We start from the raw sequence: 13,242 nt of genomic DNA, 5'->3' as shown, positions 1-13,242 counted from the left end.
GAAATAAGAACGATGTGGCATTGCTCTGGAACAATAAAGTAAAAATGTATGCCAAGTACAATAGCCTGAAAGCTACCAACCTTAGTCATCTTAAAAAAAAAAAATCACTCATCCGTGTTGACATTCTAGGACAGGGTATCCTCTTAAAATCCCTACAATAAACTTGAACCTCTTTTTAGCTGCTTAATAGAAAATATGAAACTAGAAAAACAGCCCGTTGCACAGAAGTAAAAGACTGCTCTTGTAAAAGCATGAAGGCTACACAGTTGGGACTATGTGCTTTTTCACCCATGCCTCTCACAAAGGTATGCTGTCGTCCGTGTATGAAGAGTGATACCTGCTGCCCTACCCATTAGGAGGACATGAACTTGAAGCTGTGCTTCCTTGAAATCAAGAAATTCATTTGTATGGCCTCCAGGAAAGAGCAGGCCATCACCTTCGGTCATGAAACAGTTCACTGTTCCTGTTGATGGTTACTGTTTCATATAGAGATCAGATGAATAACCACTCATTGAGCATTGACTCTGGGCTAGGCACTGTGCTCAGTCCTCTAGATATATTATCTCATTGAATCCTTCAGGAAACCCCTTTGACGTGGTACCCTCATTTTACTGATGATAGAACCAGTCTGTGAGAGATCATTTGCCCAAGGTGACACAGCGAAGTAGGGATTTTGATCCAGGTCTAATAGATTTCAAATAGATTATAGTAGATTTAAATAGATTTTAAAGCTATGCTTTCAGCTCTATTGTCTGTGATCCTGGTCATACTGGTATAATCTAAGTAGGTGACAGTGATAAACTTTGTGTATGTAGAAATCCTGGCAGCAATTTTGAGCACTGATCCATCCTACATCCTGAGACATTTTTATAGGTGGAAAAATGCCCTTTAGGTACCGAGTGAGTCCTAGAAGTCTTAGGGGAAAATGAGATAAAATTTTACTTTTTGTCTTGAGGTCAGGTTTAATTTTAAATATTTCATTCCAGTTACTTCAAACGTTCTGAGATAGTTAGCTTAAACACAAAAAAGCATTAGTGATACATTTAAGCTCTAGTACACAAAGTAAACAAACACTACATATTGATTAAAGTCTGAATTTAAAAGAAATCATCTCCCCCAGAAGCACATGACACCACATCAATTTAAGAATGAAAAAGAAAAACTAATAAACTGAACTCCATTAATACGGAGACTTTTTTTGTCCCAAAAGTTTGAGAAAACAGACTATACCAAGCAAGGATCCATGCATTTGCCAAGTTGAAACACACAATAAGGACAGATTAATGTCATCTGTCCTTCAGAAACAACCTTATGAAAATATAAAAGGCATCAATTTGAAAATCAATGATTAACTATGTAAGTGCTACTTTAAGAAATTGCATCTTCAAGTCACACAGCATTAAAAGGGGTAATTTAAGTACCAAATAAAGGGACAATTTGCCTTCTGTATCCACTCAACATTAAATCAGAAAACAAGTTTAAAAGTTCCAAGCAGGGCCCTGTGTGGCTCACTCGGTTGAATGGCTGCCTTCCACTCAGGTCATGATCTCAGGGTCCTGGGTTCCAGCCCAGTGTGGAGCTCTCTGCTCAGCAGGGAGTCTGCTTCTCCCTCTCACTCTCTGTGCTCTCTGTCTCTCTCAAATAAATAAATACAATCTTTAAAAAATAATAAAATAAAAATAAATAAAATAAATAAAAGTTCCAAGAGATTAAACAGATAACATATCTGCGGCACTTTAAAAGATCATATCTCTACATAAATATTGCATCAAGACTTTTATAAAGGGGTGGAGTGCTTTTTTAAAAAATATCTTTTCTCTCACACACTATTAAAAAGTTCCAAATGATTTTAAAATACAGAGGAGAAAGTTCAAATATGATGTTCAAAGAATGGCTGCATTTGGTTAATGAAATCAAACTTCACAGGAGCTATATATTACAATATAATAAACTTCACATTTTAATATGAAAACTTTAAAAATGTTACTATTTTAAGAATATAAAAGGCATTAAGGTTAGCTAGTAGGATCTTTTGCTGTTAGTTTGCAAGACTGAATAACTATGTGAAATATATATTCATCTGCCCCTTTGTCTCATCAGATTCAAATTGATAGACCAACCTAATCAATATGGTAGAGTCTGTACAATCAAACTTTAGACCCGATACACAGTAATTATAATACATTCATTTGAAAACTGAAAAAGCAAAACAAAAACAAAAACCTAGGGCGAACATATAACACACTGTACCTGTGCCTAGCTAGCTACTTTGACGACAAACCTCTCACCACTACGACAGATCTTTGGGTGCGTCTCTAACAAGATTAACCGAGCCCATCTACTTCATCACCTGGAAAGTTATTAACCCCTGAGGTCGCCATCCTGCCAGTCTCTTCCCAGCTTTTCCCAGCAAAGAAAACACCTCAGCTGCCATGTTGAAGATGCTCTTTCACACTGTAGCAAAAGTCCCCTCCCATAATGTTTTAAGAACATCCCCAGCATGCATCAGATTATGTTTTTTCTAGGTCATACGTTCTTATAATTGGGATCCTATCTATGTGTTGAAATGAAGAGATCTAGGAGCCAATGTTGCTGCCTACACACTTCACATACACTGTGTATAATTATGCACCTATTCCTCATTTTAAGTGATCACAACATGCTTCATTTTTAAATATGAAGCTTTCAAAAGTCAGGAGCTGGCTGTACAGATTTAATCCAAAGTTTACATTTAAGGACTTCTGAGGATAGACCAAGCTAGAAGTGGCAGCTACTGACAAAGCATGATGTTATGATCCAACTTGGTTAGACATCAGGAGAAAGGGAGGAAAACTAAGTTCTGGGAGGTATGTATTTGGAGAGAAATAAAAAGGGTTCAGTGCCAATTTCAATGTCCTAGACTACTGCTTAAGATGAACTGTTACAGATCCCTGTAGACAGAACCCTGCTGCTAAATTAGAGGGCACATCGCGCCATGGGGTAGACTTTAATTTTGTCTGTAAAGACTTCTATTTCCCAGGTATTTTTTCTCTAGGGGAACACAGTCATGGTTTTAATATAAGCTAATCAAAAATAATTCAAAGTAACTTTAAAATTAACTCACAGTTATAATAAATGTATTGTGTCCAAGTGAGAGATGGTCTCTCTCCTGTCATGTTATATATTTATTAATAATAAAGTAATACAAACTGCAGGCTGCCAACCGTGATTATAAATTTAAAAAAAAAAAATCTGTGACCAGCATAATACTTCCCGTAGTAACAACTTTGTGTAACAGGGAGAATTTTGCAACCATACCTTTTATTTATTTATTTATTTTTGCCACATGACCCACCCTCCACATTTGCTAGAGGAGGAGCCAGTCCAACAGGTTAGTTCTTTGCTAATGTTGTTTCCCAGTACTTTATACTGTTAAAAATTATGCAACAATGTAGTCTTAAGCCATTTCTTACAAAATGGCCAAATAAGTCACTACAATTCAGCCACATGGCCACCATGTGAAACTGCATTTTTTTTTTAAAAAGCTCACTCTGCTCTTCAGTATTAAATATACCTTTATAAGTGAGACTAATAAAAGAACTCAAAGACTGATAAATCTGTTGAAGATTGAAACCCTGTAGCCATTCAGTCAACTCTCAAATATTAGCACTAGTAAAAAGAAGAGCACAGATATTCCAAAGACTGGGGAGAATTCAAAATGGTTTTTTTTTTTTGTTGTTATTATTATTCTTAGCATTTCATTATGGCTGTACCTGACATTTTAGGAATTAAAGAATTCTTCACTAAAGGAGGAAGCCATGTGACACTCAATACAAGAAGCCATGGAAAAGTACTCCTTGAGTTAATGTCTCCATACTAGGGATGAGGAATACTTTCCATTCTGTTCTCTTCACGTTCATTTGTTTCCCTGGCCCATGCATGCTTCACTAAGGTGAGTAAGGGAGGGGCATCAGGGAATTAGATAATTTCTGCTTTGAAGTGTATTTTGGGACAGCCAAGGCCCAGCTAGGCCAGTCGAAGAGGAGTCTCTGAAGTGTCAAAGACACTCCAAAGAATCTTGTAAACTCCTGAACAAAACTAGACATATGTTTCTGCCAATGCATTTGGCGACTCCTACTCTTTGCCTTGGTACTCTTCTCTTACATATCTAGAAGGGCTGTAAACCGAGTGCCATAAATGTTTATATTTATAGGGTGTGTGTGTGTATGTGTGCATGCACAAGTGTGTGCATGCGTGTGGGAGGAGGGGGGAGAGAGAGAGGAAACAGACTCTCTGTGGACAAATAAATCAACTATAGAAGCGTGAATACTACTGCCCTCACGATGGCACCACAGTCTATTTCCCCAAGGAAACACTAACCTCACTGATACCTTACCTCTCTTATCAATCATGGGGTAGCGTGCTCAGTAGCTGAATTCAGAGACGGCTAATTCAGGCTTGCTGATGAAAATCTCTGGCCATGTTTAAGATTTTTCTCATGCAGGCTAATAAGTAGACTTTAGCACCAAGCTACACAAGAACATTAAGTCTTGAATTTCTTTACACTTGGAATTCAAAAATAGTTATTAGCACATAAGAACTACTAGATCTTCTGTTTCAAGTTTATAACCTATTATAATTAAAGCAATTCTCAGAAGACCAGAAATACAAGAGAGGCAGCATTGTATCCAGGGTTTTGGTCTTGGTTCAGGAGCCTGCTGAACTGTAAGATCTGGAACAAATTAAATAACCCCTTGTCTGTTTCATCTGTAAAATGAGAAAACTGGATTCTTATTTTAAGATAGCACAGGCCCGTAAAGTTTTAAAAGCAAAGAAGGATGGTGAGGGGAATGACACAGCTGCCTTGGGGGGTGGGGGACAGGTATGGGCATTTAAAAAAAAAAAAAAACAATAAACCAAAAACCCTACCACTTGCTATCACCACCATTTCCTAAAATACAGAATGTATTTAATGCCCCCAAATTAGATGGACAGATCTTATAATAACAAGCAATCATTTAAATGGGAAGAGTTTAATCTTAAAAAATGCATGGCCTGTTGTCCTTACTTTCCTCACTTCACCCTGGACCACTAAAAACTCCTCACTGACCAGCATTGGTCTAAACATCAATGTTTGGGAAACACTGGACTGGGTAATTTTCAAGGTCCAAGACTCAAACACTAGGACTCTAATTTTAAGTGTGCTGTTGTGTTTCTTTTATTCCATGCTATAGTCTAGAGTAGATGCTTCGGTGAGAGACAAGGCTAATACCTAAAATTCTGCAAATCAGAAATATATTTAAATCAGTTTTGCGAACCAGTTAACTAGAACAAGCTTCAATTTATTAGGGAGAGTATCCACTACTACAGACTTCATGTCATCAAGAATAATAAACCTCCTTACAGATTAGAAAATTGAGGCAAAAGGAAGCAAAATAGCTTGCCAAAGACTCTCAGCCTGTAAGCCTCAACAGTCAGAACTGCAACTCCAATCTGTGACTCCATTTTTCGGTAACTGCTTAAGGAAAAATATTTTACTTAGATTTCAACTATCACTTCCCCTTTTAGAAATGAGTGGTGATGGTTTAAATTTTAGAAGCTGTACAGGGTAAAAAGTTTTCCCATTTTACTTTTCCAAATATTGCCCTTTTAACACAAACATGGAGATTGGCAGGGTTTTTCCACTACAAAAAGAGTCAAGATGCCTGTTAGTATGTTTAAAACTTAATTTCCTCCAAAAGCTGATAAAATTACAAATTTAGAATTTTCGAAGAATACTTACAGATTTCCTTTTTCTCTTAAGAAGAACACGTATATCTTTTGTGATTTCAATCTGTAATAAAAGACAACATTTATGGGTACAGTAACATAAGAAAAAAACCCTTTTAAAAACACTCAAGTGTTGTTTCACATCACCTGTGCACCTTAGTTCATGATGAGCCAGGTACCAAAGGGAAAACAAGAAATGATTAGAGATGATCGTCTGGCTAAAAGTAGTGTAGGGTTGCAGAAAAGTAACTGAGCCTAAGAAACAGTAGTCAAAACTCTGTGGGAAAATAGCAAGATGAAAAAATGGGCAGAGAAACTAAATTTACACTTGGAGAAATAGTCATTTCTCCAAAGAGGACATCCAGATGGCCAACAGGCACATGAAAAGGTACTGAACATCACTCATCATCAGGAAAATGCAAATCAAAACCACAATGAGACATCACCTCACACTTGTTAGGATGGCTATCATCAAAAAGACCAGGGATAACAAGTGTTGGCGAGTTTGTGGAGAAAAGGGAAGCTCTGTGCAGCGTTGGTGGGAATGTAAATTGGTACAGTCACTCTGGAAAACAGTATGGAGGTTGGGTAAAAAATTAAAAATACAATGATCACATGATCCAACAATCTCACTTCTGGATGTACAGCCAAAGGAAATGAAAACAGGATATCAAAAAGAGATCTGCACTCCCATGTTTACTGCACCATTATTCACAATAGCCAAGATATGGAAACAACTTAAGTGTCCACCAATGGATGAATGGATGAAGCAAATATGGTATGTACATCATACAATGGAATATACTCATAGTCATGAGAAAGAAGGAAAGCCTGCCATTTGCAACAACATGGATGGACCTCGAGGGTATGCTTTGTGAGATGAGCCAGGCAGAGAAAGACAAATGTTGCATGATGTCGCTCATTTGTAGAATCTAAAAAAGCCAAACTCATAAGAACAGAGTAGAATGGTGGTTATCAGGGCCTGGAGGGGAGACCAGGGGGGACGTTGTTAAAGGATACAAACTTGCAACTAGAAGATGAGTAAGTTCTGGAGATCTGATGCACAGCACAGTGATCACAGTCAACAATGCTGTGTCATATACTTCAGAACTGCTAAGAAATTAGATCTTAAATGTGCTCACCACAGAAAATGATAATTATGTGATGCAACAGAGGTGTTAGCTAAAGCTAAGGTGGTAATCGTAACAATATATAAATGTATCAAATCAACATGTTGTGCACCTTGCACAATATTATACATCAATTATATCTCAATAAAAAATTTTAAAGTAAAATGAAAAGAAAATGGCAAGAAGCAAGAGTCATGCTGTTAATAGTTTTATTTGTACTTCTTATCCCCCCCACCCCCCATCAGGACAGGAGTCAAGTTCAGGGATAAAGTCTGACCACGGGAAACTAGCCAATCTACCCAGATATCCCCACCTCAAGTGCCTGCAGGCGCCTACCGATTTTCCCATCAAAATCCAAAATCAATAATTTCCTTTAAACAGTGAAAGATTCTTTCCAAATCAAAATACTGCACTGCTCTAGTCAAAAACCTAGAGATATTTTCATCCTCCTTCAATGAATATACAGATCAGTTTTATGATGCTCTTGAAGATATATATACGCTATGAAGGTTTACGGTCAGTTTACAGCTGAGGATTAACCTATTTTGTACAGTGCAGGAGAAAATGACTTATCATCTGAATACTCAGAATAGTAAAATAAGGCCCTTCCGTAATTTGACATCACTTACTTACATTCCAGCACTGCGGGGGTGTCCTGGGCACGATTAAGATTTTGAAGAAGAAATGAAGTCTTAGCTCCATGCTGTAGTACTCAGTAGTACTTGCATGGGACTATGAGAAAAACCCTTCAAACACTTTTTTAAAAAAAAATCTAGACAGTCCAATGGAAGTCGCAAACATCCATATGAATAATGACCACACTAACTACTTGGTAAATAAAACAGTTCATTTTCTCTTTTGCTACCCACAGAACAATGAAGGAGAGAATGATTTATACCCAGACCTATCACTAACAGAGCATGCCTTTTGTTTTGTTTCATGGAACTACTTCTCCACTTCAAGTGAATATCCACAATCTACTTTTGGGGAGGGTGCGCTGGGGACAGTATCAGCACATGTGTGAACACATGGTTAAGACTACTTATAAACAGAAGGCATGCTACTTAACATTTTCTTGTTTTTCTCCCAGAGGGATAACATTTGATATTAACATAAGGAAAGTAAATCTCTGCATATACATACTCAAATAAAGTCCAAAGAGCTCAAAAAGAGAAGGTTGGGGAAGAAAAACTTCATATTTCTAAGTACAAATGGATAGATTTCCCCCCACAGATTAACTCAGGTAACTGATAAATGACAAAGACCAACTTTCTACAAAATCATTTAAAGACCTATGGGTGGCTGGGGGGGGGGGGAATACAAAACTATCCACTAGCTTGCTTAATTTGGAAAATAATTTCATCCGTAAATATTTGCAAAGGATAGTTTACACTTGGTCCTTGGTACTACAGAGGGAGAAGATGGAGAGGAGAATCAAGTGTCAGAGAATTCTCTCAGCTGAATGAGAGCCCCAGCTTCAACCTTCTACTCATTTCCAGTCTCACAGTCCTCCATCAATCAGGCAAGGCAAAGCAACTCTAGGAGGTTCTTTTTTTTTAAGATTTATTTATTTATTTGAGAGAGAGAGAATGAGAGATAGAGAGCACGAGAGGGAAGAGGGTCAGAGGGAGAAGCAGACTCCCTGCTGAGCAGAGAACCTGATGCGGGACTCGATCCCGGGACTCCAGGATCATGACCTGAGCCGAAGGCAGTCGCCCAACCAACTGAGCCACCCAGGCGCCCTAGGAGGTTATTTAGGAGGTTCTTAAATACAAGAGACAGACATGATTTTTTTTCAGCACCTGTACCTTTAATGGACATTTCTTTCAACGTTTAAAAAACAAAACAAAACAAAAAAAGCAACTGCTGCCCAGCAGATAGAAGAGAACTAAATCACATTTCCTAATCTAATTTTTTTCTATACAATGGAAAAACTGACCTTGAACTTAACCTCTCCCCTACCCTCCCCCCCCAAAAAAGCACCCTGCTCTTAAAGTCATTCTATTAAAATAAATTGAAGAAACAATTTCATATAAAAGAACTAAGCAGATGATCACCGCACAGCTTCCATTTACAAATGACTGGGACTAGGGATGATCTGGCTGAAATGAGAATGCAAATTTGGGACACACTTTTCACTTTCACATGTATATGCAAGTTTTTGTTAGCACAAGAAAGTTGGAAATCCTTCGCAAGGCAAATTTTTAACAGACTGAAGCATATAATATAGTTTGTTTCTACTTAATGATCACCTGGTGGCATGAAAAAAAGAGAATACAGCATCCAGAGTTTATCGTCTTTCAATTAGGAAATGAGGCGGCCCTGAGAAAGCCTTACTCATTGAATACCATGAAGCAAAACAGTGTCCAGGCAGCTAACAGGACGGTGATTAAGGAAAAAGCAACCACAAATACGAAGCAGGGCTGTTCAACTTCAGACAACCCTCATATTTTCAGACAGACTTCAAAACAAACCATTAATGTGTTTAGTTTTTGCCCTCTTGCAAATAAGTTAGTCTGCTAACCAATGTTTTGAAAACATTCTTCTAAAGTAAAGTCAATACTCAACTTGTGATAACATCTGTTGGAAATGTTTAAAGCACGATCAATCTTCCTCCTGTAATTAATGTCTCAAGGACCAAGCTTAGTACGTTTAAAAGAGAATGTTTCAAAAAGAGTGGGAAATATTCACAAAGTCCTGAGCATTTAGTGTGCAAATCTAAAAGTAAATTCTGGTGAGTCCCTCATAGAACGATCTCCTCAGCAATGGTCTTTTATAGGTCTTGCTTCAGATAGATGCATGTAGGTCACGTGTTTGCTAATGGATAAAAACTACCATAACTATAATACAGTTCAAAGGTTAGAAATGTTGAAATCAAGAAACAACACAGGTACAAAACAGTATGTATGACTCCATTATATACATATATATTTGGGTGGGTACATTCATAGAAAAATTAGCAAGATATGCACCAAATATTAATGCTAGCTGTTGCTGTGTGGTAGGATTACAGGTGAATTTTATGTTTTACTACTTTTTGTTCTGTTTTAATGTCTTATATACTTTAGTATTCTTTCTGCTGATTTCAATAGCTCCCAAAATTTCCATAAATATTGTGTATTTTAAAATGATTTTTAAAAAGTCATAAAGAAGAAGGAAATTACATTTAAAACAGGCCTACATGACTATCATAAGCCAATCAAACTACTAGAGGGTACTGCTCAGAATCTAAGCTATAGTAGAATCTTTTCTTTTCCCCTTAAGAATATATAAAGTATGAGTGGTTCAGGAGTCTTAAATGTTTCATAGGCTTGTAGGTCACTTGATTCATAAACATTAAAATGTATTAAACAAATATTATAACCTAAATAATAAAACTAATCAAAATCTATCATGTAATAGTGTAAAAAGTATGGAGATGATTCTAGGCTGTCAGAGACTAGAAGGCTGATTCATGGAAAAGTTAGGTAACCTAAAACAAAATGTGTTTTAAAAATATTCATGGTATCTCAATAAAGTGTTTAAAAAACAAACACAAACATTACAAAATATAAAATACAAAGTGAAAGTGTCTTTTTTATTCAATCCTCCAGAAATAACAGCTTTTAATAGTATGGTAAGTGCCCTTGGAGATGTTTTTGTAAGCAGAGTCCAATACACATGTGCACGCATGCACGCACGCACACACACAATTTTTAAGCAAAAACTGAATCATACTATCTATACAGGTTTGCAACTTTTTAAAAAAAAATATGACTCTCTTACATGTCTTTCCATGCCAGAATACACAGATCTACCTAATACTCTTAAACAGTTAGGGGCGCCTGGATGGCTCAGTGGATTAAGCGGTTAAACACCTGCCTTCGGCTCAGGTCATGATCCAGGGGTCCTGGGACTGAGACTGGCATTGGGATCTCTGCTCAGTGGGGAGTCAGTTGCTCCCTCTGCCCTTCCCCTCTGCCCCTCCTCTCTGGGGGTGCTCTCTCTCTGGCTTTCTCAAATAAATAAATAAAATCTTTAAAAAAATACTCTTAAACAGTTATATGGTATTCCAGCAATGAATATCCTTAACAATATATTTATGCCAGTGTGTCTATAGGATATATTTCTAGTCGAAGTGCTGGGTCAAAAGGGTATGTGACCATTTTAGGTTTTAGTCTATTAAAATTGCCCTCCAGGTCTAGAAGCAAAGATACTCAGTAGCAGTCAGTGATCATATCCAGCACCCAGATCTTGGGTTTCCAATTACCGTTCCCCAGTAAAAGGAACCAGGGCCCTTTAGAGAAGTAGTTGATTCCAGAGCCAGCGCAGGAAAAATGCCAGCTGAGCCTGGTATCTTCTGGTGCCAGAAAGTAAGGAAGTGTTAAAAAAAAAAAAAAAAAAAGATGGGGATATGCCAAAGGGACACAGGGGCCAACCCAAAAGAGCTCCCAATGGTCAAAGCTGCAACAATTTGACCAACAATGTAAGTGATAGTATTAGATCATATCCAAAAGAATAAAAGAAATATCCATGAGTCCATACTAATACAAATAAATGATTGACCAAATAATTAAGTACAGGAGGGAGAAGGGACAAAACTTCCTTATACAAAAATTCTAATTAATAAATGTGGAAGGAATAAAGGAAATAGAAAATCTCCATTGGAACACTACAGTAAGGGCACCTGGGTGGCTCAGTTGGTTAAGCGTCTGCCTTCGGCTCAGGTCATGATCCCAGGGTCCTGGGACAGAGCCCCACATCAGGCTCCCTGCTCAGCAGGGAGTCTGCTTCTCCTTCTCCCTCTGTCCCTCCTCCCTGCTCATTGTCTCTTTCTCAAATAAATAAATAAAATCTTAAAAATAAAAAAAAGAACACTACAGCAATAATTGGCTGCAGGCAAAATCCACTGGTGGATGCTAACACTGGTGAGCGAAAGTTTAAAGTTGAAATTGGATATATGCATGGTCTCAAAGTATCACCTCCAAAAATGTATTTAAAAAATACAATATAATAAAGTATTTTAATACCTATTAATTCCAAGAGAAAAATGACAACTTTACTGTCAAGAAACACAGTTGAGATCACCTTAATCAGGTGATCAAGGTTACCCTCACCAATAACAGGGCACATCAACATCACATACTCCCGACAGGACACACTGAGAAGGACACAACATAGCTTCTGTGGTGTTCTTGCCCAAATTACATCATCTCAAGCTACCAAGAAAGAACATTAGGCAAACCCAAATTAGGGGCATTCTATAAAGTACCGAGTATTCTTCAAAGTTGTTAAGGTCATGAAAGACAAAGACTGAGGAATTTTCATGGAAGAGACTAAGGAGGGGTAGAGGGTCTTGTGCTACACAAAATCAGTCAGTCAGACAAAGACAAATAGTGTAGGATTTCACTCATATGTGGAATTTCAGACACAAAACAAACAAGCAAAGGGAGAGAAACAGAGAGACCAACCAAGAAACAGACTTTTAACTCCAGAGAACTGATGGTTACCAGAGGGGAAGTGGGTGGGGCGTTGGGTGAAATAGGTGATGGGGATTAAGGAGGGCACTTGTGATGAGCACCAGGTGATGAATGGAAGTGTTCAATTACTATATTGTACACCTGAAACTAATATAACACTGTAAACTGGAATTAAAATAAAAAATTAAAGTATAAAAAAAAGAGACTAAAGAGACATGATAACTAAATGTAATGTGAGAGCCTAGATTAGATCCTGGAACAGAAAAAAGATGTTAATAGAAACACTGATTACATTTGAATAAAGTCTGTAGTTTAGTTAATAGTATTATACCAATATTAATTTCTCAGTTTTAATTAATTGTACTATAACTATGTAAAATGTTAACACTAGGAGGAGGTAGGGGAAGGGTCCATGGATATGATGTACTATTCTTGCAACACTTTTGTAAAAGTCTAAAATTTATTCACATCCTCCCCAAATTTTAATGCCCTCTAAAAGAGAATATACCATTTCACATTCCCACCAAAATTAATATGCCCATTTCAGGGTGCCTGGGTGGCTCAGTTGGTTGAGTAAGTGATTTCAGCTCAGGTCATGATCTCAGGGTCCTGGGGAGTCTGCTAGAGGATTATCTCACTTCCTCTCCCTCCTCCCTCCCCAAGCACTTGCGTGTGCTCTCTCCCAAATAAACAATTTTTTTAAAAAAATATGCCCATATCTCCACATCCCCTCCAACACTGAATTGAATTCTGTTCAACAGGTGCCAGAAACACTTTTTTGATAATTTTCAATGAATATATTAAAATGTTTCACTATATCTAAATTTCTTATATGAATGAATATGAATCCAGTCCTTTGCCAATATTTTCACTTCATTAATCATATTTTCTTGGTGATTCATAAG

At 37.4% G+C, this 13,242-nt stretch overlaps 1 protein-coding gene across 4 annotated transcripts in view; it reads right to left on the bottom strand.

Annotated features, from left to right (window-relative positions):
* ACSL4 (acyl-CoA synthetase long chain family member 4) overlaps window positions 1-13,242 on the bottom strand; it is a 78,406-nt gene that overhangs the window by 41,457 nt on the left and 23,707 nt on the right. For all 4 annotated transcript variants that reach the window (XM_027607498.2, XM_027607501.1, XM_027607499.1 and 1 more), the window contains exon 2: window positions 5,762-5,812. The gene's annotated coding sequence lies outside the window, so the exon portion shown is untranslated. The remainder of the gene's footprint in view (window positions 1-5,761; window positions 5,813-13,242) is intronic.

The sequence above is a fragment of the Zalophus californianus genome, chromosome X (genome assembly GCF_009762305.2).
Source record: "Zalophus californianus isolate mZalCal1 chromosome X, mZalCal1.pri.v2, whole genome shotgun sequence".
Classification (NCBI taxonomy): domain Eukaryota; kingdom Metazoa; phylum Chordata; class Mammalia; order Carnivora; family Otariidae; genus Zalophus; species Zalophus californianus.
This window is presented reverse-complemented; position numbering and strand designations above follow the sequence as displayed.